General features: G+C 40.6%; 1 pseudogene; it reads right to left on the reverse strand.

The window, feature by feature from the left end:
• Nucleotides 1-1,256: 1,256 nt before the first annotated feature.
• LOC129151121 (caspase-13-like) lies at nucleotides 1,257-18,109 on the reverse strand (annotated as a pseudogene).
• Nucleotides 18,110-26,983: the final 8,874 nt, after the last annotated feature.

Raw genomic sequence — 26,983 nt, forward strand, 5'->3', positions numbered from 1 at the left:
ATTTGACCCAATTGAATTTTTTTTTTTATGAGGAGGTTCACACTTTCTCTTTTAATTGCCAATTCTTTTATTTTTATTGAATGTATTGGGGTGACACTGTTTAATAAAGTCATATAGGTTTCAGGTGTATAATTCTATAACACATCATCTATATAATGTATTGTGTGTTCACCACACCAAGTCAAGTTTCCTTCCATCACCATTTATCCCCCTATAACATCTAACTCCCACTGTATTGGGGACATTCGAGTATCCTCTTTCCCACTGGATGCTGGGGGTGGGGTCCTTATGATATCTTGAAAAAAAATAATTTTCTGAGACTCACACAGGAGGATGAGTGATTTTTATTTGCATGGACTTACATCTGTGTTTCAAAAGTCCCCTTTTCCTTAGTCCAGTTATAGAAGAAGTATAGCTGGGATTTCAGTAAAGCTAAAAAGCAAAGTGAGTGCCCAGTTTCCATTCCATGTTGCTGGGTCCTTTTCGGCATCAGGCTAGTTACAGTAAGTTCAGTGTGATTTGCTAAATGTATGTACTACCAAAGTCTATCAGTACATTGTGTGCGGGGTCACATGACTGTGGACCATGTGGACCAATGCCAGGGAGCAGGAGCCAGAGAGCCCCGCAAGCCAGGAGTTAAAGCGCAATATGCCAAGAGCAAACTAGAGAGCAAACTCCTTTGTTTAGGGGATTAACTATCCCAAATTGTATGCCCTTGCAGTGCCATGCCCATTCTTGGCAATGACCTGTTCCCAGGTAACAGTCAAGTACCCTCTTGATGTCACCCTATCTTTACTGGGCATGCGTCTATTCTCCTCCCTGTCCAGTCCCTTCCCCACGCGATCTGCTCTGCAGGGAGTAGACTAGGGTTACCTGGGGAGTGTAAAAGTTTTAGCTTCCTGGTGAAGCAGCCAAATGATGTGCCTATAATATTTGGCCTTCCCTTTGCTTCTTTCTGGCTATTAATAACTAGGTTCATTACAACAGTAGCACTACCACCACACCTTCTCTTTAGTAATCATCATACCCTTGTCTATGACAATAAGGTGTTTTGGTTTTTATTGCTTAATCCTTTCATATTTTTTACCAGCCCCCAACCCCCTCCTTTCTAGCAACCATCAGTCAGTCTGTTCTCTAATTATAAATCTGTTTCTACTTTGTTAGTTTCTTTAGTTCACTAGATTCCAAATATGAGTGAAATCATATTGTACTTGTCTTTCTCTAACTGGTTTATTGCTCTCCAGGTCCATCCATACTGTCATAAAGGTAAGATCTCTTTCTTTTTTACGTCTGAGTAAGCAGTCCATTGAGGAAATGTACCACAGTTTTTGTACCAAGATTTGGGCTGCTTCCAAATCTTGGCTATTGTAGGTTACACTGCAATTAAGATAAGGGTGCATATATTCTTTTAGGTTAGTGTTTTGAGTTTCTTCAGATATATTCCCGGAAGTGGAATCACTGGCTCATAAGGCAGTTCCATTTTAAAATTTCTTTAGGAAACTCCATACTGCTTTCCACAGTGGCTGCACCAGTCTGCATTTCCACCAGTAGTGCACCAGAGTTCCCTTTTCTCCACATCCTCGTCAACACTTGTTTGTTGTGAACCTTATTTTAGAATAAAAATATGAAGTTTGTTGTTACATTTAAACAAACTAAAATATTTCTATTGCTCAATAATAAACTTATTTATTAGTGTAAAAAAGCAAATTTCTTAGTCTATAATTACGGCAAATATTTGAAAGGGTTTTGACCAGAGAAAATTCAGTGTGTTAGCTTCAGTACTTAAAAGAGCGACTCATCCAAAATTCTATGCATGGAATGTAATAGGCCATGAGCTGCCTTGTATGATAATGTTTGACTCTGGTACAATGAAAGCACTGTCAACATAAATAAAGGCAGTATGCTAGTGTGTCTGATGTTAGGAGCAGATCAATCCTATTCATCATCTGCACACTTAGTGCACCATACACCTGATTTCACTATAGTTAATCCTATCTTCTAAATTAGGCTCATCCGAGTAATGGATACCCTATGCATATGTTTTCTTGGGTTAGTGTGTGTAAGTTAATACTTATTTAATGTTGGCATATTATCCATATTTAAACCATTTTCCCTGGAATTATAGAAAACTAGAGGCCCAGTGCACGACATTCGTGCACTGGGGGGGAGGGGAGATTGAAGGGGGGGGCAAGTTCCTCAGCCCGGCCTGTGCCCTCTTGCAGTTCAGGACCCCTCGGGGGATGTCTGCCTGCTGCTCCCGCCACCACTGCTGGAGCCTGGCTTCTGACTGAGCGGCACTCTCTCTGTGGGAGCCCACTGACCACCAGGAGGCAGCTCCTGCATTGAGCGTCTGCCCCCTGGTGGTCAGTGCACATCATAGTGACCAGTCATTCTGTCGTTTAGTTGATTTGCATATTAGCCTTTTATTATATAGGATACCTTTATCTTGTTCACCTTTGTTTATTTTAATTAATGTATTATTGTGGATTTGCACATAATAAAATGTATCCATCTTAGATATAAGTTCAGTGTGATTTGCTAAATGTATGTACTACCAAAGTCTATTTACAGAATATTTCCATTATCTTAAGTCAAAATAGAATCAATGATACCAACCTCAAGCTCCAGGAAACCACTAATATGATTCTATCACCATGGATTTGTTTGCCAGTTTTTCTGTTTTTATTTTCATATACATGGAATCATATGGTATGCACTGTTTATGTAAGTGTTCTTTTTACCAACTAAATATTTCAATGAGTTTTCCATTTTGATATAAGTAGAAGTAGTTCATATCTTTTTATTGTTGAGAAACATTATGCTGAATGAATATATAACAATCTATTTAGTCATTCATGTGGTGGATATTTGGGTAACTTGTAGGTCTTTACTACCATAGTAATATCTTACTTCAATTTAAATTTTCCTCATGACTAAAGTTGTTGAACATCATTTTATGTACCTCTTGGCCATTGGTGTATATTCTTTCTTTTTTTTTTTTTTTTAAATATATTTTATTGATTTTTTACAGAGAGGAAGAGAGAGGGATAGAGAGTTAGAAACATCAATGGGAGAGAAACATCGATCAGCTGCCTCTTGCACAACCCCTACTGGGGATGTGCCCGCAACCAAGGTACATGCCCTTGACCAGAATCGAACCTGGGACCCTTGAGTCCACAGGCCGACGCTCTATCCACTGAGCCAAACCGGTTTCGGCTGTTCTTTCTTATAGTGTCCAAAACATGTACCCATTTTTTATTGAGTAGTTTGTTTTCTTATTGAGTGAAGTATTCTTTAAATATTCTTGATAAAAGACCTTTGCAGGTATATGTATTTTCTTCGAAGCAATTGCTTAATTTTTAATTTGTGAATAATATCATGGGGAGCAATTGTTCTTAATTTTACAAAACTCAATTTATCTTTTTTTATTGTGTGGAGTGATTTTTGGGTTTTGTGCTATGAGTTTGAATTATGACTCTTTTTCTGTCCTTTGATTTTATCATACCTACAGCTTTATATCTAAAGTGTGTCCATTTTATTTTTTTTAATTTTTTTTTATTGTTGACAGTATTACAGATGTCTCTTCCCCATGCCAGGCCTTCACCACACTATTGTCTGTGTCCCTGGCAATGCATATCCTGTCTAATAAAAGAGTAATATGCAAATTTGTCATACCTCTGCTAAACCCACAAGCCACACCCTCCAGCCAATCAGGAATGAGTATGAAAATCAACCAAACAAAGATGGCTGCAGCCACAGAGAGAGCAAGAGGCTTGGGTTTCCCCGGCAATGGAGGAAGCCAATTTTTCAGCCTGCCCTGGCCTGCCTTGGCCTCTGCTTAAGGCTACAAAGTTTCAATTATAGAAGATAAATAAATCCCAACAAAAATGGCTGGGGCCATGGAGCGAGCAGGAGGCTTGGCTCTGCTCAAGGCTACAAAGTTTCAATTGTAGAAGATAAATAAATCCCAATAAAAATCCCGGCAATGGAGGAAGCCAATTTTTCAGCCTGCCCTGGCCTGCCTTGGCCTCTGCTTAAGGCTACAAAGTTTCAATTATAGAAGATAAATAAATCCCAATAAAAATGGCTGGGGCCGTGGAGCGAGCAGGAGGCTTGGCTCTGCTCAAGACTACAAAGTTTCAATTGTAGAAGGTAAATAAATCCCAGATACCAGGGTCGCCAGGGGGCATGACCAGCCTGCAAACCACCACAGGCCCCTCACCCAGGCAGCCCCATGCCCCAAGGGAACCCCCACCCTGATCCGGAACACCCTTCAGGACAAACCAGCAACACCCCCCACCCCATGCACCAGGCTTCTATCTTATCTAATCCTACCTAATAAAATGATAATATGCAAATTGACTGTCACTCCAACACAAAGATGGCTGCCCCCATGTGGTCAAAGATGACTGCCCCCATTTGGACAAAATATGGCCCCCACAAGATGGCCATCAGGGAAGGGCAGTTGTGGGTGGTCAAGCCAGCAGGAGAGGGCAGTTGGGAGGGACCAGGCCTGCAAGGGAGGGCAGTTGGGGGCAATCAAACCTGCAGGGGAGGGCAGTCATGGGTGACCAGACCAGCAGAGGAGGGAAGTTGTGGGGGGGGGGCCAGTCCTGCAGGGAAGGGCAGTTAGTGGTGACCAGGCCTGCAGGGGAGGGTAGTTAGGGGCAAACAGTCTAGCAGGAGAGCAGTTAGGCATCTATCAGGCTGGCAGGGGAGTGGTTAGGGGTGATCAGGCTGGCAGGCAGAAGCGGTTAAGGGCAATCAGGAAGGCAGGCAGGTGAGCAGTTGGGAGCCAGCAGTCCTGGATTGTGAGAGGGATGTCCGACTGCCCGTTTAGGCCCGATACTACTGGGATCGGGCCTAAACGGGCAGTCGGACATCCCTTGAGGGGTCCCAGATTGGAGAGGGTGCAGGCTGGTCTGAGGGACCCCCCCCATGAATGAATTTCATGCACTGGGCCTCTAGTATTCATATAAGTTCTTTAGTTACTTTCTTCCCACCCCCCACCCATAGGTAAAGTATGTTCATTTTAGATAGCATAGAACTGTGTTTTACTTTTTTATTTAGTCTAATATTCGATGTTGTTTACTTAAAGTGCATAGAAAAATTATAATTATCTATATTAAATTACAAATTTAAATTATATTTAATACAGTTCAGTTTGAACCTGACATCTTGCTAGTAGTTTTCTATTTCTCATCTGTTCCTTTTTCTTCAATTATATGATTATTTCTCATTAGTATTTAATTTATTAATAGTAATATCACTATTTGTTAGACATTGATGTAGATTTTATAACAGGAACCTTTAATTTATTACATTCTATCTTAAAATTATTCTTACTTACATTTGGCATACCGGTAAATGGCTTGTAAGAATATACTTCCATTTCTCCCATCCCTTGTGTTATTGCTATCATGAATTTAAATTCTTAATATGTTTTTAAATTCAATTGTTGATAGATATGCATTTATTGTTTTTTCATTGCTCATATTTTTTATCTTTATCTTCTTTTTCCTCTTCTTAAAGAATACCTTTCAACATTTCATGTAATACTGATTTGGTGGTGATGAACTCCTTTAGCTTTTGCTTGTCTGTGAAGCTCGTTATCAGATCTTCAATTCTAAATGATAGCTTTGTTGGGTAGACTAATATTGGTTGTAGGTTCTTGCTATCCATCACTTTGAATATTTCTTGCCGCTCCCTTCTGGCCTGCATAGTTTTTGTTGAGAAATCAACTGACAGTCATATGGGCACTCCTTTGCTGTTTTTAAGATTCTCTGTTTGTCTTTAGCCCTTGGCATTTTAATTATGATGTGTCTTAATGTGGTCTTCTTTGGGTTCCTCTTTTTTGGGACTCAGTGCTTCCTGGATTTGTTAGTCTATTTCTTTCACCAGGTAGGGGAAGTTTTCTGTCATTATTTCTTTAAATAGGTTTTTAATATCTTGCTCTCTCTCTTCTTCTGATACCTGCATACTGTGAATGTTTATACACATAGGAGATCCAATGAACATAATAAACAGGTGAATAAAATAGAATCAGAGGCATGTAAATGAAACTAATGATTCTCAGGAGGAAAGGGGGGGCGGGAAGAGATTAAACAAAGATATTACATGTACATATACATTGCCTATGGATACAAACAATAGGGTGCCAGAGGCCTGGGGCAGGGTGGGAACTGGGTGGACAGGGGCAATGGGAGGAAAAAGAGAGACATCTGCAATACTCTCAACAATAAATATTAAATAAATAAATAAGTAAATAAATAAATAATCTTAGATTATTTATTGCAAGAATATGATCTATCTTGCAATAGATCATATTTTTAGTTTAATTATGTTTTAAATAAAAAATTGATGAAAACAAAAAGCCTTTTTTTTTTTTTTTTGAAAAAAGGGACTTCTCATTCTGCATATTTAAATCTCCTTCTGGTGCCATTTTTATTGCACCTGAAAAATGATCTTTGCATTCTCATTTCATTTACTTACTTACCATAGTATGGTTTACTAGCTCTCTTATTTATTTTGGCTTTGTAAGTTTATTTCATCTGTATTTTTTAATGATAGTTTAGCTGGAAATAGTGAACTATGCTTTCATTTTGTTTCTTTTTATTATTTTAAAAAATGTCATTTCACTGTATTCTGTGTTGCAATATTTCTGAAAATAAGTTTACAGTCTTTTTTATTTTTGTTCCCCTATATGTAATTTGTCATTTACCTGTGTTTTAAGGAATCTTATGGTTACCTCTAACTGTCCTCCCCTTCAGGCCTGGTTATACCTAACTGCCATCCCCTGCTGGCCTGGTCTCTCCCAACTGCCCTCCCCTGCTGGCCTGATCGCCCACAACTGCCCTCCCTAGCCGGCTATCTTGTGGCGACCATCTTGAGTCCACATAGGGGTGGCCATCTTTGACCACATGGGGGCATCCATCTTGTGTGTTGGAGTGATGGTCAATTTGCATATTAGGCTTTTATTAGATAGGATATGAATAACCCATGGACACAGACAATAGTGTGGTAAATGCCTGGGGCAGGATGCAGTGCTGATTAGAAGGGGTTAATGGGGGAGAAAGGGGGACATCTGTAATACTTGCAACAATAAATTTTAAAAAGTTATATATTATAAACCCTGAATTAACTACTAAAAGAACAAAATTGGAAATTATCGCTAATAATCTAAAAAGGACATAAAATTATAAAAATACTCAACTCAAGTGACAGCAGAAAAACTGAAAAGAGGGAAAAAACAGATAATACAAATTTTAAAAGTAGCAAAATTTAAACCTAACCTTATCAGTAATCATATTAAATGCAAATGATCTAAATACACCAAACAAATGTTAAGTATTATGAGACTACATAAAAAAAAGAAAAAGAAAAAAAAAGATAAATATAATCACCCTACATCAAATACACTTTATAAATAATGAGACAAATAGGTTAAAAATGCAATAATGGGAAAGTGTCTTGTGTTAACATTAATCAACAATAAATTGGAATAGTTTATTAGATTCAGATAAAATAAATTTCATTACAGAGAATATTAACAGAATAAAATGTATATAACTATAATGAGATTAATTTAGGAGAAAGGCATAACAATTCTAAACATTTATACACTTAAAAACAATTATCCTATATAATAAAAGGATAATATGCAAATTGACCCTAATGGCAGAACGACCAGGAATGTCTGGTTGCTATATAGAACTAATAGTTCATTTGTGCATAACCTGTCACCATTCTGTTCTCTACTTTAGTTAATTTTCAGATTTTTTTAACATCAGCTATGGGTACTTACTAACTTTAAATGTCTGGAAAGAGGTAAAAATATCTGGTCATAGTTTTTCTTTCAAGTGTAGGCATCTGAGCTTTAACACCTGGTTCTTCAAATGATCTTTGCACCTAAAAATAAAAAGAAAGTTTTGGGTCCTTCACCTTGGGCAGAAGCAGAGAACCAATTACAGCATTTGCTGATGAGGATGGTGGGAATAGAGGATATTTATAGAGAGGTCAAAGACTTATAACTGTCCTAAAAAGAATCAAGCCTTTAATTATGCTGTCAACTCCCCATTCACACCCATAACCTAATACCCTAGGTCACAACCTCAAATTTACCTTCAAATAAATTTCCACTAAATCCATGACCCCAGTGTTATAGGCTAAATAGTGTTTCCCCAAATTCCACATGTTGAAGCCATAACCCTTAGGACCTCAGAATGTGAGTGCATTTGATTTAAGGACCTTTAAAGTGGTGAGTAAGTTGAAATGAGGCCATTAAGGTATTTCTATTCCAACATGACTATTTTCTTTATAAGAAGAGGTAATCTGGACATGGCAGAGACAGAAAGAATGTGGGAGCACAGAGAAAAGGTCATGTGAGGATACATTAAAAAGGAGGCAATCTACAAGCCAAGCAGAGACCCCTCAGAGGAAACCAACTCTCTCAACACCTTGATCTGGGTCTTCCAGCCTCCGGAATTATGAGAAATAAGTTTTTGTTGTTTGATTATGGCAGCCTGGTGAATTAATATACCCATTAACCTGGAATATCCATTAACTTTATTTGTGATCCCCACACTTGAAAATAAAGAGCATTATATGACATATAGTAACCTTCACATTTTAAAAATGAACAACCTGACAAATTTTGACATATAGGTATACTGGTAAATCATTGCCACAATCCTATCTAATAATAGACAAATATGCAAATTGACCATACCTCCGACACACCCACAAGCCACGTCCACCATCCAATCAGAGCGAGTATGCAAATTAGCCCAAACCAAGATGGCTACAGCCACAGAGAGCAAGGTTTCCTAGGTAACAGAGGAAGCCAAGCTTTCCGCCAGCTGTTGCAGGCCTAAGCCTCCACTCAAGCTACAAAATGTCAATTATAGAAGATAAATTCAAACAAATGGCGGCAGAATGGAGCTTGAGAGAGCAGGCCAGGGTTGCCGCCGGCAACAGGGGAAGCAAAGCTTTCCGCACACCCTGGCCGGGCCCACCCGCTTAAGGCAACAAAGTTTCAATTATAACCCCAACACAAATGGCTACCGGCCTCGGAGGGATCCCCAGGCTTGGCTCCACTCCAGGCTATAAAGTTTCAATTGTAGAAGGAAAATAAATTCCAGATACCAGGGCCTCTGATTGCGTTGCCAGGGGGTGTGGCCCACCTGCAAACCACCACAGGCCCCTCGCTCAGGCCGCCCCATGCCCCAAGGGAACCCCACCCTGATCAGGGACACCCTTCAGGGCAAAGCAGCTGGCCCCCACCCCTGTACCAGGCCTCTACCCTATCTAATAAAAGAGTACTATGCAGATTGATCATCACTGCAACACACAATATAGCTGCCCCCATGTGGTCAAAGATCCTGCCCCCATGTGGATACAAGATGGCCACCACAAGATGGCCAGCAGGAGAGGGCAGTTGGGAGGCATCCGGCCTGCAAGGGAGGGCAGTTGAGAGGGACCAGGCCTTCAAGGGAGGGCAGTTGGAGGTGATTAACCCTGCAGGAGAGGGCAGTTTGGGGTAACCAGGCCGGCAGATGAGGGAAGTTGGGGGCAAACAGGCTGGCATCAGAGTGGTTAGGGGGTGATCAGGCTGGCAGGCAGAAGCAGTTAGGGGCAATCAGGAAGGCAGGCAGGCAAGCAGTTGGGAGCCAGCAGTCCTGGATTGTGAGAAGGCAGTCGGACATCCCTTGAGGGGTCCCAGATTGGAGAGGGTACAGGCTGGGCTGAGGGACAACCCCCCCTCCGTGCACGAATTTCGTGCACCGGGCCTCTAGTTAATATAATAAACATGTCTATCACCCTCAAAAGTTTTCTCATGTCCTTTTATAATACATTTCTCTCCAAATGCCCCCTTGTTTTCAAATAAGTAATGAATGCTTTATACACTACTAGATACATTAAATCGTGCATGGATAGTGTCCCTAGGCCTGGAAGAGATCAAGGCTGGCCGGGGCCTTCCTTCATTTGATGCCACCTACTGGTGGTCAGTGCATGTCATAGTGAGCGATTGAACTCCCGGTCCCCCATTCAAACTCCTGAGGGGACAATTTGCATATTAAGCTTTTATATATCCTATCTAATAAAAGAATAATATGCAAATTGACCATACCTCTGCTATACCCACCAGCCATGCCCCACCTGCTACACCCACCAGCCAATCAGGAACAAATATGCAAATGAACACAACCAAGATGGCTGTGGCCATGGAGAGCAGGAGGGAAGCTTGGGTTTCCCCAGCAATGGAGGAAGCCAAGCTTTCCAACTGCCCTTGCTGGCCCAGGCCTCCACTCAATGCTGCAAAGTTTCAATGATAGAAGATAAATAAATCCCAACAAAAATGATGGCAGCCACTGAGCTGGAGAGAGCAGGTGGCTTGATTTGCCCCCAGAGATGGAGGAAACCAAGCTTTCTGCACACCCTGGCCAGCCCAGGCCTCCACTTAAGGCTACAAAGTTTCAATTATAGGAGATAAATTAATCCTAGATCCCAAGGTCTCCGCTTGGGTTGCCGGGGGGCGTGGCTGGCCTGCAAACCACCACAGGCTCCTCGCCCAGGCCACCCCATGCCCCAAGGGAACCCCCACCCTGATCCAGAACATCCTTCAGGGCAAACCAGCTGGCCCCCACCCATGCACCAGGCCTCTATCCTATCTAATCATATCTAATAAAAGAATAATATTCAAATTGACCATCACTCCAACACACAAGATGGCTTCCCCCATGTGGTCAAAGATGACTGCCCCCATTTGGACACAAGATGGCCACCACAAGATGGCCAGTAGGGGAGGGCAGTTGGGAAGGACCAGGCCTGCAAGGGAGGGCAGTTGGGGGCAAACAGGCTGGCAGGGGAGAAGTTAGGCATCAATCAGGCTGGCAGGGGAGTGTTTAGGAGGTGATCAGGCTGACAAGCAGAAGCAGTTAGGGGCAATCAGGAAGGCAGGCAGGCGAGCAGTTGGGAGCCAGCAGTCCTGGATTGTGAGAGGGATGTCTGACTGCCCTACTGGGATCGGGCCTAAATGAGTAGGAGGGCATCCTTCAAGGGGTCCCATATTGGAGAGGGTGTAGGCTGGGCTGAGGAACACCCCGCGCCCCTCGTGCACTAATTTCCTGCACCGGGCCTCTAGTATATAGATATCTGTCATTATAGGTTAGTTTATATTTAGAATTTTATATAAATAAAATCATAAAATAGGTATAGTTTTCATTTCACTCTTTTACTCAGCATAATTACTCTTTTAATTCATCTATGGAGATATATGAATTAATAATTTATTCCTTTTTATAGCTGACTAGTATTCTACTATATGAACACACCATTAATTATTTGTCCTTCCCACAGTTGATGGATATTTAATTTGTTTCCAGTTTTGAGTTATTACAAATATAGCTGTTATGAATATTCATATTCAAGTACCTGAATGTAACCATATACTTTCATTTATCTTGGATGGTAGGTGTAGGATTTGCTATTTGAGAGCCTATTGAAATATTTTCCAAAATGAATTTGTCATTTTTATATTTCCACCAGCAGTTCATGAGTTTCAGTTCCCAAACAAATACTCCAACATTCATTGTGGTCAGTCTTTTTTATTTTATTTATTAAAAATATATTTATTATTAGCCATTTTAATGTTTTATTTTCTCATGACTTATGACCATCTTTGCATGTATTAATTTGCTATGAGTTTTGTGCGTATGTGAAGTGTTTGATCAAATTTTTGTAGTTTTAGTTTTATTTCTTCTAATATTTGAGTGTTGAGAGGGTAATTGCTGCCATGAACACAGGGGTGCATATAGTCTTTCTGATTGGTGTTTCCAGATTCTTAGGATATATTTATAGAACTGGGATCATTGGATCAAATCACAGTTTCATTTTTAATTGTTGAGAAAACTTCATACTGTTTTCAACAGTGGTTGTACCAGTCTGCATTCCCAGGGTTCTCTTTTCTCCACATCCTTTCCAGCTCTTGTCATTTGTTGATTTGTTGATGATAGCCATTCTGACAGGTGTGAGGTAATACCTCATTGTCATTTTAATTTGCATCTTTCTGATCATTAGTGACTTTTAGCATTTTTTTTCATGTCTCTTGGCCATTTGTATGTCCACTTTGGAGAAGTGTCTATTTAGGTCCTTAGGCCATTTTTTAAAATAGGATTGTTTGTCTTCCTTTTGTTAAGTTGTATGAATTCCTTATATATTTTGGATATTAACATCTTATCATATGTATCTTTGGAAAGTATATTTTCCCATGCAGTGGGCTCCCCTTTCATTTTATTGATGGTTTCTCTTGATGTGCAGAATCCTTTTATTTTTATGTAGTACCATTTGTTTATTTCCTCCTTTGTTTCACTTGACCTAGAAGATTATTGGCAAACATATTGCTATGATAGATGTCTGTGATTTTGCTGCATATAGTTTCTTCTAGGGTTTTTATGGTTTCATAATTTACATTAAGGTCTTTTATTCATTTTTAGTTTATTCTTTTGTATGTTACAAGTTGGTAATCTAGTTCCTTCCTTCCTTCCTTCCTTCCTTCCTTCCTTCCTTCCTTCCTTCCTTCCTTCCTTCCTTCCTTTTTTTTTTTTTTTGCGTGTATCTGTCCAGTTTTCCCATGTCACATATTAATTGAGTATAATGGTCTTAGTTGATTTCTGGGGTGTCTGTTCTGTTCCATTGATCTGTATGATTGTTCTTGTACCAGTCCCAGATTGTTTTGATTACAGTGGCTTTGAAGTATAACTTGATATCTGGTATTGTGATCCTTCCAAAATTGTCTCCTTTTTTTCTCTCAAGATTTCTGTGGCTATTTGGGGTCTTCTTTAGATCCATATAAATTTTTGTATTATTTGTTCTAGATTTGTGAAATATGCCATTGGTATTTTAATAGGGATTGCATTGAATCTATAGATTGTTTTGGGTAATATGGCCATTTTAATGATATTAATTCTATCAACCTGTGAACATAGTATATTCTTGTTTATATCTTCCTCTATCTGTTTTTTCAATGCCTGGTAGTTTTCTGAGTACAGGTCTTTTACCTCCTTGGTTAAGTTCATTCCTAAGTGTCTTAATTTTTTGTTGCAAAAGTAAATGGATTTTTTTTTTTTTTAGTTTTTCTTTCTATGAATTCATTATTTGTGTATAAAAATGCATAATATATAACTTTAACTTGTTATTTCACAACAGGTGTTTTTATTTTTTATTAAATCATCAAATTTTCCCTTAAAGAGTATTTTTTTAAAAGGAAAATGTATACTTAATTTTCCATGTAGTTACCATTTCCAGTATTTCCATTCCTTTCTGTGGATCTATATTTTCATATGGTATCATTTTCTTCTGCTGACTGACTTCCATTAACATTTCTTATAGTGCAGCTCTCCTGATGAGATATTTCAGCTTCTGTATGGCTGAAAAGTCTTTACATTGCCTTTGTTCATGAAAAATAATTTTATGTTTTTCTGGACTTAGAATCTTAGGATGACTTTCTTTTGACTTTCACTACTGTTTTCTAGCATGAATTGTTTCTGATAATTAGTCTGCTTCACTCTACTCTGTTTCTCTCTATATAGCATGTTTCTTTTTACTCTTCATTTTTTTACCAATAGTTTAGAGAATTTAGACTAATATGAGTCTGTTGTATTTATTCTACATTTTTAATAATTGAGGTTTGTTACCCTTCTTAAATCTATAGATTTATAGATTTTATTACATTTGGAGAAAATTTGGCTATTATATCTTCAAATATTATTTTCTTCCCTCCCCTTTAGGACTTAAATGTATCATAGCCCTTTTTCAATTGACCTCACAATTCATTGATGCTTTGTTTATTTTTTAATTGTATTTTTGTTGTTTGCTGTGCTTCATCTTGTATAGTCTCTTCAAGTTCATTATTTTTTTATTTTTACAATATCTAATCTGCTAATAATCTAATTCAGTGTATTTTTCAGCTTACACATTCTAATTTATCTATCTCAAAATACAATTTAGATTTTTTAAATATTTTCCATGCCTCTACTTAATTATTGGATATATTTAATACTATTTATTGTCCTTCTTGTTAATCTCAGTATCTGTGCCAGTTATGATTCAGTTTTGATTATTCTGCTGATAATGTGTTTTATTTTCCTGATTCTTTACATCCCTGGTAATTTTTATTTGATGTCATATATTTTGAAATTTATATTTTCAAGTGCTTTTGTATATATTATTGTGCTTTGTTCTTGGATGTATTGTATGACTTGGGAACACTTTTATCTTGTGTTTTGGTTTTAGGTCTGTTGGGAAGGACCAGAGAATTATTTGTTTCAGGGTCCTTTATTCCCTACATCTTAGGTAAGACCCTAAGACCCTTCTGAATAGTTTGCAGGCAAATTATGATATTTTTCCAGTCTGGCTGGTGGCAATAGGCACTATTCCTGGCTTTGTATAGCTACCATAGTATTTTTCCGAGTAGTCCCTTAGGATAGCTATTTCCCCTGACTCAGCAGTACACACACACACACACATACACACACACACACACTCACTCACACACACACACCCACACACACTGAGCATACTCTGCTAAATACATCATGGGGACCCTCTGAATGTCTCCAGAGTTCTCTCCTTTGATGTTCTATGAACTCTAGCCACCTTGTTCTTCCTGGATTGTCAGCTCTGTCTCTTTAATTGTGGAGTCCACCAGACTCTGTCTTATTTCTGCCTCCATATGCAGGAGCCTGGAAACTCACTCAAGTGGACATGTGTAAGTAAATATTATTCCCTACCACAAGTTATCCCCATAGGTCATATTCATTTTCTCTAATGTTCTGTATTTAATATTCTTTTTTTATCTCTTCCTTATCTCCCATGTTTTTAATATTTTGAATATTAACATACATTAAACTTTCTTTGCCTACTAGAGCTTAGTACTTTGGAAATATTTAAAAAGCAAGGTGTGCTACAGTGAATAATATTCTATCATTTGTGTAAAATATGCAGCTGGGTTATTTCTTCTATAAATTATCTTACTTCTATGAATAAATGAATACTATAGCAGATAATATGCTACTTACCATCACAAATATTTTTGTCAGGTGATAAGGCCTAGAATATTCTTAGATATAATTTATAAGTTGTGTGATGAAGAGAGAAACACTTGCTCTTCTCCAGGAAACATCATCTGTGAATAAAGGAAATGCTAAATTTTGAGTTGCAACCTTCATCCTTACAAAAAGGTCATAAATTGCAAATACCTCCAGACAGACCTATGCATGTAGGAAAAATAAAGACTCAGATTTCTGGGCGTGGCTTTACATGCAAAATGACATGGTGGACTTAGATTGAACCATAAAAGACATCATGTAAGGGTTATAGCATCTTAGATGAGAAAGTAGAGTTCTAGAACCACAGTTCTATGCTTTAAAATCTAAAACCAGTATGTTTAGATCTTATTTCCTAGCAAATATTTTCTCACTTAATCTTAAAAATTTTTAAGGCCTCAGAGCTACAAATTGATGACATAATTATTGAACCCACATCTGTCTGGCTCAGAAGATGCTTCAATACTATACCATGAATGCCCTCCTCCAATAAAAGCCCACCTAGCAGGAAACCCAAGTTTGCTCTTCCTTAGTTAACACTGGGTGGTTCAATTCATAGGTCAGTTGTGCAGGGGCAGAGACAGCTTTTGCTAAGATTGCTGTATTCTTATAGTTCAGTAGGCCATGCCTGGGCACAAAAGTCTACATGTTTCTGACTCTGGAAGGGTCCACATGTTTAAATGATATAATGTTTCTATTGTTTTTGCTGAGTTTGCTAACATAGCCTAAACTTTTTACTCAAACTAACTTGGGTTCATATCTGAATACTACTAGTGTTTATTCAGGCAATTGATATGATTTTTGTGAGCTTTAGTTTCCTTTTATGGGTGAATGAGATGATAATATTTAGCTGATAGAGATGTGCTAGAATATATCTACCTCTATCTCTATCTCTATCACCTATATCATCTATATCTATATATCATCTAATCTATAGATATAGATATATAGATATACATATGTTTTAATAAATTAAATGAAATATATTAAGTAAGAATAAGCGTTCTGCTTCAACATTTTTGAAATTCTATCTGCCTTTATACAGGCCGGAGAATTCTCTTCTTTCTACTATACTATCTTCTTTTTTAAATGATAGCACCTTAAATATGATGATTTTGGGGAATTAATTCTTTAAACCTCATTACTACCCCAGGTTGCAATATCACTTTACCATGTGCTGCTAATTATTTAATGATCTTTTAACAGCATTTTATACCTTGATTTCTTGTTTTCCAAACTAGAAAATATGTTTTCTGAAAAGGAGAGCACACCCTCTTTTTCTTTTAATACTTTCTTCAGCAGTGAAAACAATGCTATTTTGCACAATAGACTCACTACATCAATATTGCTGTTGATCACTTATAGGATATGCAATACTAGCATCTGGGTGGATGTAGAACCTGAGGGAGACTGAATGACCATAGGAAGCTACGAAAGGAGGCTTCAGAAACTTCAACAGGTTCTTCTTTCCTTTATAAATTCCTCCCAAACACATTTGTTCTGTGTTCTCTCATGGAATATCGAGCCAAATTATGATGGCAGGCAGTCCTCAGCCCTACGAAACCTTGCCTACAAATTAAAGACACATACGTGGTGTTGAGGAGCAGAAAGCAACGAAATCCTTCTTCACATGGGTCTTGTGGACACTATCATCTTTCAAGTCCTCTGGAGACTCTGCAGAGCTGTCTGCTGAGGCCACTGGAGAGTCACTGACCCACACCTCTCCACGGTTTGCTGAGGGGACACCACCTGTTATATTCTTCACTGCTAAGCCCATGCTAACAATCTTTTGACAACTAAATAAATAGGATGCCCTTAATGAAGGTGTTCTAATTAACTGTGTGTGCGTACACACACACACACACACACACACACACACACACACACACAGAGTACAGGCCTAATACAACATTATCTCTACTCCCACTTTACAGAATGTCAATAAATAGCAACTACCATCTACACCTGAAATGTACCTATTGATCAGGGAGAGTAATGGTGCTATAAAATACTATTGACTATTCCTAAGTAACCAGTTTTTGGTTTAATGGCAGTAAAATAACATTGCAATGTCAAGGAAGGAAATATCTGCTTAATTCAATAACAGGCATAGGATTCTAAAACAAATTTTTCTTTCCTTTCCTATTGCTACTTAACCCTTCTAAGCCATTCCCCAAGTGACATAAATATCTTAAAGTTTGAATTAACATATAAGAGAAAGAAATGTCATAAGTATTTGTTGTTGTTTTTTTTTGTTATTTGAGGTATGATTTACATACAGTGAAATTCACTTTTAATTGAGTTTATTGGGATGACATTGGTTCACAAAACCTTGCAGGTTTCAAGTGGACAACTCAACAAAACATCATCAGCACACTGCATTGTGCTCCCAGCGCCCCAAGCAAAGTCTCTTTGCCCACCTCCACCTATCCCCACCCACTTTCCCTCTGACTATCACCACACTTTTGTTGGTATCTATGCGTTATGTTATATTTTTTTCTTAATGACTTCACCTTCTTTCATCCTGCCAGAGATAATATAATTTTGATTCATAAATGTTGAAATTAAAGCCATTTATATGTTATAATTTTAATAGTTCCACATAAAGATAATTTAGAGTTAGCATTAATATCATCTTCACTTGCTATGGTCCACTAGGGTGAATAGCGTTTATATTTATTTGTATATCAATTTCTCTGTTGTCATCGCTAGGTATTCTTCCCAAAAAAGTATATTAGGTATAATTGCAAAAGTAAGGCAGGTTTAGGCTTATTTTCACTAGATATAAAACACCCAGTAAAAGCTTGCATGATACACTCCTCCCAGACCTTTCAACCCCGTCAGAACTCACCACTTCTGCAGGCCTGGATAATGATGACCTTGTCCTTTAGATGGCAGCAGTTTTGATAGTTGAAAATCTGGAATATGGTGTCATAAGGTAGCACATCTGGGTTTTCATCGCTATGCAGAGTCCCACAGATTATAAGCAGGAGGCCATGAGACATGAACACCAAGAACGTACTATCTGAGGTCCTGTGCTCTGAGTGGGAAGAGATCAACCACAGAACTTGTAGGCATATATGCATAACTGATGGACACAGGCAATAGGGTGGTGGAGGCCTGGGGCATGGGCGGGGACGGGGGCAGGCAATAAAGGTTCAATGGGGGGAAAAAGTGGACATATGTAATACTTTCAACAATAAAGATTTTTTTTAAAAATCCATTTCCAATTTTTTTGAAGATTAAAGACATTCTCCACCTACTTTAGTCTACACTAATCATAATTAAAGCTTTATATGGACACTAGAGGCCCGATGCATGAAATTCATGCAAAGGGGCTCAGCCCTCACAGCCCTGGCTTCATCTGGAAGGTCGTCCAGACGGTGGTTCTGCTGTTCAGTCTAATTAGCATATTAGCTCTTTATTATATAGAATTATTTTTCTAGCATATATATATCTAACCTAATAATACCCAAACATGCAAATTGACCGCACCTTCGCTACGCCCACAGCCAATCAGAGCGAACAAGATGGCGGTTAATTTGCATATGCGGGTGCTGAGCAGCCTGAGTCCTGTAAACGTCCTCTGGACCCAGGCTGCTCAGAGCCTGTAGGCCTGCGCTTAGGTCCTGAGCGGCCTGGGTCCCATAAACATCCTCCGGACCCAGGCGGGATCGCTTAGGTTCTGAGCCGCGGGGACCCCAGAACGCCCCCTGGCCACTGGGAGCCTTGGTGGGCGGGAACATTCCCGCGTCGCCATAGCGACGCGGGAATGTTCCCACCCCCAAACACTCGCAGCAGTCTGGGGTCTGGGACCTAAGTCACTCAGAGCCTGTAGGCCCGCGCTTAGGTCCTGAGTGGCAGGGGCCCCAGAAGCCCCCTGGCCACTGGGAGCCTTGGCTGGGCGGGAACATTCCCCTGTCGCCATAGCGACACGGGAATGTTCCCGCCCCCAAACACGTGCAGCAGTCTGGGGTCTGGGAAACATCCTTCAGACCCAAGCCTCTCAGATCGTGTAGGCCTGCACTTAGGTCCTGAGCAGCCTGGGTCCCATAAACATCCTCCGGACTCAGGCGGATCGCTTAGGTCCTGAGCGGCAGGGGCCCCAGAACGCCTCCTGGCCACTGGGAGCCTTGGTGGGCGGGAACATTCCCGCCCCCAAACACTTGCAGCAGTCTGGGGTCTGGGACCTAAAGCTGCTCAGAGCCTGTAGGCTGGCGCTTAGGTCCTGAGTGGCAGGGGCCCCAGAACGGCCCTCTGGCCACTGGGAACCTTGGCGGGGCGGGAACATTCCCGTGTCGCTATGTTCCCGCCCCCAAACACTTGCAGCAGTCTGGGGTCTGGGAAACATCCTTCAGACCCAAGCCTCTCAGATCCTGTAGGCCTGCACTTAGGTCCTGAGCAGCCTGGGTCCCATAAACATCCTCGGGACCCAGGCCGATCAGAGCCTGTAGGCCTGCACTTAGGTCCTGAGCGGCAGGGTCCCAGAATGCCCCCTGGCCACTTGGAGCCTAAGGGTGCAGGCGCCAAGGGGCTGGGTCCCGCAAACATCCTCAGGACCCAGGCCAGTCCGAGCCTGTAGGCCCCTTGCTTAGGTCCTGAGTGGCAAGGTTCCCAGAACGCCCCCTGGCCACTTTGAGCCTATAGGTGCAGGAGCCAAGGGGCTGGGGGCGGGGCGGGGTGGAAACATCCCCTGTCACCATAGTGCCCCCAGCCGCTTGGGAATGCTCCAGCACCAAGAGGCAGTTTGGTTCCACGCCCCCAGCCTGGCGCACATGATGGGGGGCTGGCTGCTGGCCTCTGGGGTGTGTGGAGACCCTTGGAGGCCACCACTGCGTGCGGCCCAGGGGTCCCTGCATGCCCCCCAGCCTGGCGCCCATGGTCAGGGCTCATACAGGAGGCAACCAATCAAAGTGTCCCTCTCACATTGATGTTTCTCTCTGTCTCTCCCTCCCTAAAGAAAGTTGTCATTGTTTCTTGGTGAAGGGACTGGAGTCCGTGTTGATGAAAACACCTTCGTGGCTGTGGTGACTGGTAGTGGCTGCAGCAGTGGGGTGATGGGGCTGGTGCCTTCCCCTGATCAGCCCGGTTGCCTCCCACAAAGGAGAGTGGGGAGCGGGTCTAAGCCATCAGTAGGACATCCCCTGAGGGCACCCAGTATGTGAGAGGGGGCAGGTTGGGCTGAGGGACCCCCCAACCCCAGTGCACGAATATCGTGCACCGGGCCCCTAGTATGTATATATGTATATATATATATATATATATATATATATATATATATATGATTTAGTATCTATATATAATATGTTGCAACATTATTTATTCATTATTGCCAATCTAATTCACTTAATAGAATAAATTACCTATCTATAGTTACTTATTAATTATTATTTCCCAGGCATCTCCCTAGGGGTCCCAGATTGCAAGAGGGCACAGGCAAAGCCAAGGGACCCCACTGGTGCACGAATCCATGCAGCAGGCCTCTAGTATGCATATAGAGATCTTTGGTTAATCTCTCGCTACCCTCTCTCTTCCCCACTTCCCTGAGATTAATCAGTCTGTTCCATGTTTTCATGCCTGTGGTTCTGCTCCTGCATTGAGTGTCTGCCCTCTGGTGGTCAGTGTACATCATAGCTACTGGTCAGACAGTCGAATGGTCTACCAGTCAGCCAGTTGCTTAGGCTTTATATATATAAATTATTAAATCCAGAGTCAAAAACATTTGTAAACAAACCTTGTAAGGCCTTTACTAATTGACTATCTAAACTAAATCTTTGCTCAGATTCTCTTGAGCACTAGCTCTTTTTGTTTTGTCAATTTCTCACAAATTTACTGTTTCTGTCTCTAAAAGTATCACAGTTTGACCATTTCTTTGAACCTCATTTTATGATCTGAACATCATGTTGTGATTCTCCTGTGCATATATATTTAATTGTGGTTTTTTTTCTGTTAATCTGGTTTTGTGTCAATAGTAACCATAAGAACTAAAAAGTAGGGTAGAAGGTGGGAATTCTCTTATTCAATGACAGTGTCATATCCAAAGAGTCATTGCAAAAATCAATGTCAATGAGCTTTTTCCCTACATTTTCTTCTAGGAGTTTAGTTTGATAGTTTCAAATCTTGCATGTAAATCTAATCCATTTTTAAGTTAATTTTTGTGAATGGTGTAAGATAGGAATTCAATTTAATTCTTTTGCATATCTAGTTTTCCCTATTTACTTATTTATTTTTGTTTAGCCATTTGTATTTTTATTGAACTTTCTGAATTTTTAAAAAATTTCTGTCTAGTTATGACAATTAAATGGGAAGCCACAATTACAATTCACAAACTATGGCCAGAAAAATAACACACAGCCCATCAGAAATGACACCAAACTCTTTCCATTATATTCATTCAAAAGATTTCACCGCACAAATGTCACTTTTTTCTTGGAGGGGGAAGGCCATTTATTCTGGCAGTGCTTTACAATTTCAGGAAGTGGTTTTGATACCACAAGTTACAGTAAGCTAGACCTTAACAAACTTGGAGGGCATGGTTTTGTGAGGCCAGCGGCTGCTTGCCTGGAAGACTGCCCTTGTACCTAGTGAATGGCCCGTCAGCCCCAGCTGGCTGAGTCTTCCCAGGTGTTGAAAAAGGAGACAGATTTTCCGCATAGAGAGCGAAAATTTCTGTGGAGCAGAGTGAGTGTTTTCTGTGTTTCCAACCCTCTCCCCACCTCGAAGCAAGTTCCTAAGCTTTCCTGAAGCTGCTTTAGGTCACATGACCCTCTATCGCAATGACCTTTTCCTACACGTTTATTAAAGAGACTGTCCTTTCCCATTGAGTATTATTGATTCCCCTTTCAAATGTTAGGTGACCATACGTGCCTGGGCCTGGATTCTTGTTTCTATTTCATTGATCTATGTCTGTTTTTATGCCAGTGACATACAATTTTTATTACTACAGCTTTGAAATATAGTTTGAAATCAGGAAGTGTGATCCCTTCAGCTTTGTTCTTTCTCAAGATTGCTTTGGCTACTTAAGATCTTTGTAATAACCCCTTTAATTAAAGGGATTGATATCCAAAATATATAAGAAACTCATAGAATTCAATAGCAAAAACACAAATAATATGATTTTAAAATAGGCAAAGGAGCAGAAATGACAGTTTTTCCAAAAATGCCATATATAGGGTCTGCATGTATATAAAAAGGTCTTTGATGACACTAATCCTCAGAGAAATGCAAATCAAAACCACAATGAGATATCACCTCACATCTGCTAGAATGGCCACTATCAAAATGACAAGAGACAGCATGTAGAGAAAAGCCTGCATGTGGGGAAAAGAAACCTTTGTGCACTGTTAATGGGAATGTAAATTGGTACAGCACTCTGGAAAACAGCATGGGAGTTTCTCAAAAAAACAAATAAATAAATAAAAGAAAAAGGACTATCATGTGACTTAGCAACCACATTCCTGGGTATATATATCTGAAGGAAATGAAATCACTATCCCCAAAAGATATCTGTACCACCATATTTATTGTAGCATTATTTCCAATAGCCACACATGGAAATCACCTGTATCCTTCAATAGTTAAATGGATTAAAAATATCATATATATTTATATGATATAAATATATGTGGCTATAAAAATATCATATATATATATATATATATATATATATATATATATATAATTCATCCATGAAAAAGAAGGAAATTCTGCTATTTCAGACAAAGTGGATACACCCTGAGGGCATTATGCTAATTAAAATAAATGTCAGACAAAAAATCAAGCAATAAAGCAAATATTGTATGATCTCACTTGACTATGAAATCTAAAAATGCTGAACTCATAGACATAGAGAGTAGATTGTTAGTTACCAGGTTTAGGGGTTGGAGAAATGAGGTAAAAACTTCCAGTTATATGCTAAATAAGTTCTAGGATTTACTGTACAACATGGTGGCTATAGTTAACAGTACTGTATCGGATACTTGAAAGTTGCTGATCTTAAACATTCTTACCATAAAAGAATAAAGAGAGAGAGAGAGAGATGTCTGGTCAGTGTGGCATGGTGGTTGAGCATGGACCTATGAACCAAGAGGTCAAGGTTGATTTCCGGTCAGGGAACATACCCAGGTTTCGAGCTCAATCCCCAGGAGGGGGCGTGCAGGAGGCGCCAATCAATGATTCTCTCTCATCATTGATGTTCCAATCTCTCTCTCCCTCTCCCTCTCTGAAATCAATAAAAACATATTAAGAAAAAAAAAAAAAGAATGACAGCTATGTGAAGTGATGGATGTTAACTAAACTTATTGTGGTGACTATTTCACAAAATATACATATATCACATCATTATGTGTACATCCTAGACTTATACAATGTTATATGTCAATTTATATCTCAATAAAGCTAGGAAAAAAAATCAAGTAGCAGAATTAAACATTGACCTGGGAGATTTCTAAACTGAAAATGAAATCAGTTGATTTTATTGCAAGCTCCCAAGCCCATGGGCACCTCCTCTCAGCTTTGGGGGCAGCTGGCCAGCCACCACAGACAGAAAGACTCCAAGAAGCACCTGCACAGAGCCTTTCTGCTCCAAACCTCCCCCAAACCAAAGCCTCTTATCTTCCAGAGGCTCCTTTTCACCTTGTGAGAAGACAGACTAATAAGTGACTTCTCTAGCCAGTTTAACAGGTTGTGGTCTCATATGAGGCCCATGCAACAATTTCTGTTATTCATCTCTTCCACTCATACACACTGAGTGGCCAGATTATTATGTTCTCTGAACGCATAATAATCTGGCCACTCAGTGTATATCCTATATAAAAAAGGCTAATATGAAAATTGTCCCCTCAACCAGGAGTTCGACCAGCAGGCAGGCCGGCCAACTGTCCATGTCCCCTCCCCCTGGCCAGGCTGGCCGGACCCCACCCATGCATGAATTCATGCACCAGGCCTCTAATTACACACACACACACACACACACACACACACACACACACACACAAACACTGAGTGGCCAGATTATTATGCTTTCAGAGATCATAATAATCTGGCCACTCAGTGTACATATTCTAGTTATTATAGAAAACAAATTCTATGATGTCCTTTAGCTCCATTTGCAACTCTAATGAAAAGGGCTATAACAGTACTATAAAATAATGTTTGTCCTTGTCTTCTGTCTTTATTTTAGCAGTAAAACACCAAAACAATTATGAAAACAATTATAAGATGAGTTCTTTAGATGGGCCTGATACCTAGCACCATAGATGACTAAGAATGCCTCTATAGACACAAAATGATTTGATGGCTCCAAAGACCACTTATCACACAAGATCAAGTTCAATGATTTTCTATCTGTTATTAGTCATTGGCTTTCTCTTTAATCATAGCCCAGTGTTCTTATTCCAAATTTCTGAATCAATAAGGGCTATTAGAGAATGTAAAAAGCCATTGGCCAGTGAATTATGATATTTTTGTATACTAACCCTAATTTTTTCAACTTTCCAGCTCAGTGACCATGAACAAATAAGTTAACCTTTCTGACTCCCATTTGGTAAATTATAAACAGGTGTGTTCTATGTACCGCCGATTCATGGGTTTTTGTAAAAAGCTAACCAGGTACTTTATAGCTAGCAAGATTTAGCAAATAACAATGCATTAATCCTGGTTAAAAATGTCACAAATGTTTTATGTTGCACATTTATCTAAATACTAGAGGCCCGGTGCATGAAATTCGTGCACGGAGGGGATTTGTCCCTCAGCCCAGCCTGTACCCTCTCCAATATGGGACCCCTCAAGGGATGTCTGACTGCCCAGAAACATCCCTCTCACAATCCAAGACTGCTGGCTCCCAACTGCTTGCCTGCCTGCCTTCCTGATTGCCCCTAACCGCTTCTGCCTGCCAGCCTGATCACCCCCTAACCACTCTGCTGCCAGCCTGTTTGCCCCCAACTTCCCTCCTCTGCTGGCCTGGTCACCCCTACCTGCCCTCTCCTGCAGGGTTGATCACCTCCAACTGCCCTCCCTTGCAAGCCTGGTCCTTCTCAACTGCCCTCCCTTGCAGGCCAGGTGTCTCCCAACTGCCCTCTCCTGCTGGCCATCTTATGGTGGCCATCTTGTGTCCACATGGGGGCAGGATCTTTGACCACATGGGATCAGCTATATTGTGTGTTGCAGTGATGATCAATCTGCATATTACTCTTTTATTAGATAGGATAGAGGCCTGGTGCACAGGTGAGGGCCAGCTAGTTTGCCCTGAAGGGTGTCCCGGATCAGGATGGGGTTCCCTTGGGGTGTGGGGCAGCTGGAGCGAGGGGGCCTGTGGTGGTTTGCAGGCCGGCCATGCCCCCTGGCAACCCAAGCAGAGGCTCTTGTATCTGGAATTTATTTTCCTTCTACAATTGAAACTGTGTAGCCTGGAGCGGAGCCAAGCCTGGGGCTCCCTCTGAGGCCCACAGCCATTTGTGTTGGGGTTATAATTGAAACTTTATTGCCTTAAGCGGGTGGGCCAGGGCAGGGTGTGCGGAAATCTTTGCTTCCCCTGTTGCTGGCGGCAACCTTGGCCTGCTCTCTCAAGCTCCATTCTGTCGCCATTTGTTTGAATTTGTTTACCTTCTATAATTGAAACTTTGTAGCTTGAGTGGAGGCTTAGGCCTGGCCAGGGCAGGTGGAAAGCTTGGCTTCCTCTGTTACCTAGGAAACCTTGCTCTCTGTGGCTGTAGCCATCTTGGTTTGGATTAATTTGCATGCTCGCTCTGAATGGGTGGTGGGCGTGGCTTGTGGGTGTGTCGGAGATATGGTAAATTTGCATATTTGTCTATTATTAGGTAGGATTTGTGTTGCCAGAGGATTGGGTTGATGGGATGCCTCCACTGCTAGTGGGAGTGGGTGGCTCTTGTGATATCTTCAGAAAAGGAATTCTCTAAGACTCACATGGGAGAATGAATCATTTTTATTTACATAGAGTTACATCCCTCAGTTGGTAAAGTCCCATTGTCATTCAATCAGTCCTGATAAAGGTGCACTTGGGACTCTAGCACAGCCAAAAGCAGGGCCGGTGTCCAGAGTTTCCATTCCATGGTGGAGCTGAGTTCCATGCAGCATCAGGGTAGTTAAAACCCATTGGTTCGTTGTGTGGAGTCCACATGGCTGTGAGCCACGTGGGCAAATGCAGAGGGGAAGTGAGCCCCCTGCAACAGGTGTCCCAAGAGAGCAAGAGGGTCTTGAGGGGAAGAAAGAGAGAGAACTCGCTCTGTACAGGAATTTAAATATCATATCTTCCCGTGTTTGCAGTAGCCATGCCTATTTTGGCCACTGACAGGTAAGCATCTTCCCAGGTCACCAGGCCTTACTGGGCATGCGTCTATAGTCCAGTCTCTTCCCCCATGGGTCTGCAGAGAATAGTCTTGGAACGTGTTAACTGCAGCTTCTGGCAACGCTGTATAAATGACATGCCTGCATTACCTAGTTTCCCCTTTCATCCTTCCCTGTTGATAATAACCAGATTATTAAGGGCATCATTTGGATCTTCTTTATATTTATATGTTATTTAACTGAAATTTAAATTTAACTGCTGACCAGTGTTTTATCTGGCAAGACTATTAATATTTAGGGCCAGATATACTTTGCTGTAGGGAGCTGTCCTGTGTATTGTAGAATGATCAGCAGCATTGCTTGCTGCTACCCACTGGGTTCCAGTAACACTGCCCCCATGGTGACTACCAAAAATGGCTTCAGACTTTACAAAAGTTGGCCCCCTCCCCCACCCTCACTTCACAATGAACCTTTCTAGATTTTAAGTTAGATATTGTGGGTAAAGTGTCTGCTCTCTCACAAGTTGTGTTACATTGGGCTTAGCCTCAGTTGCTTTAACATTACAATAGGAATAA

This window comes from Eptesicus fuscus, chromosome 13, assembly GCF_027574615.1.
Source record: "Eptesicus fuscus isolate TK198812 chromosome 13, DD_ASM_mEF_20220401, whole genome shotgun sequence".
In the NCBI taxonomy this organism is placed as follows: domain Eukaryota; kingdom Metazoa; phylum Chordata; class Mammalia; order Chiroptera; family Vespertilionidae; genus Eptesicus; species Eptesicus fuscus.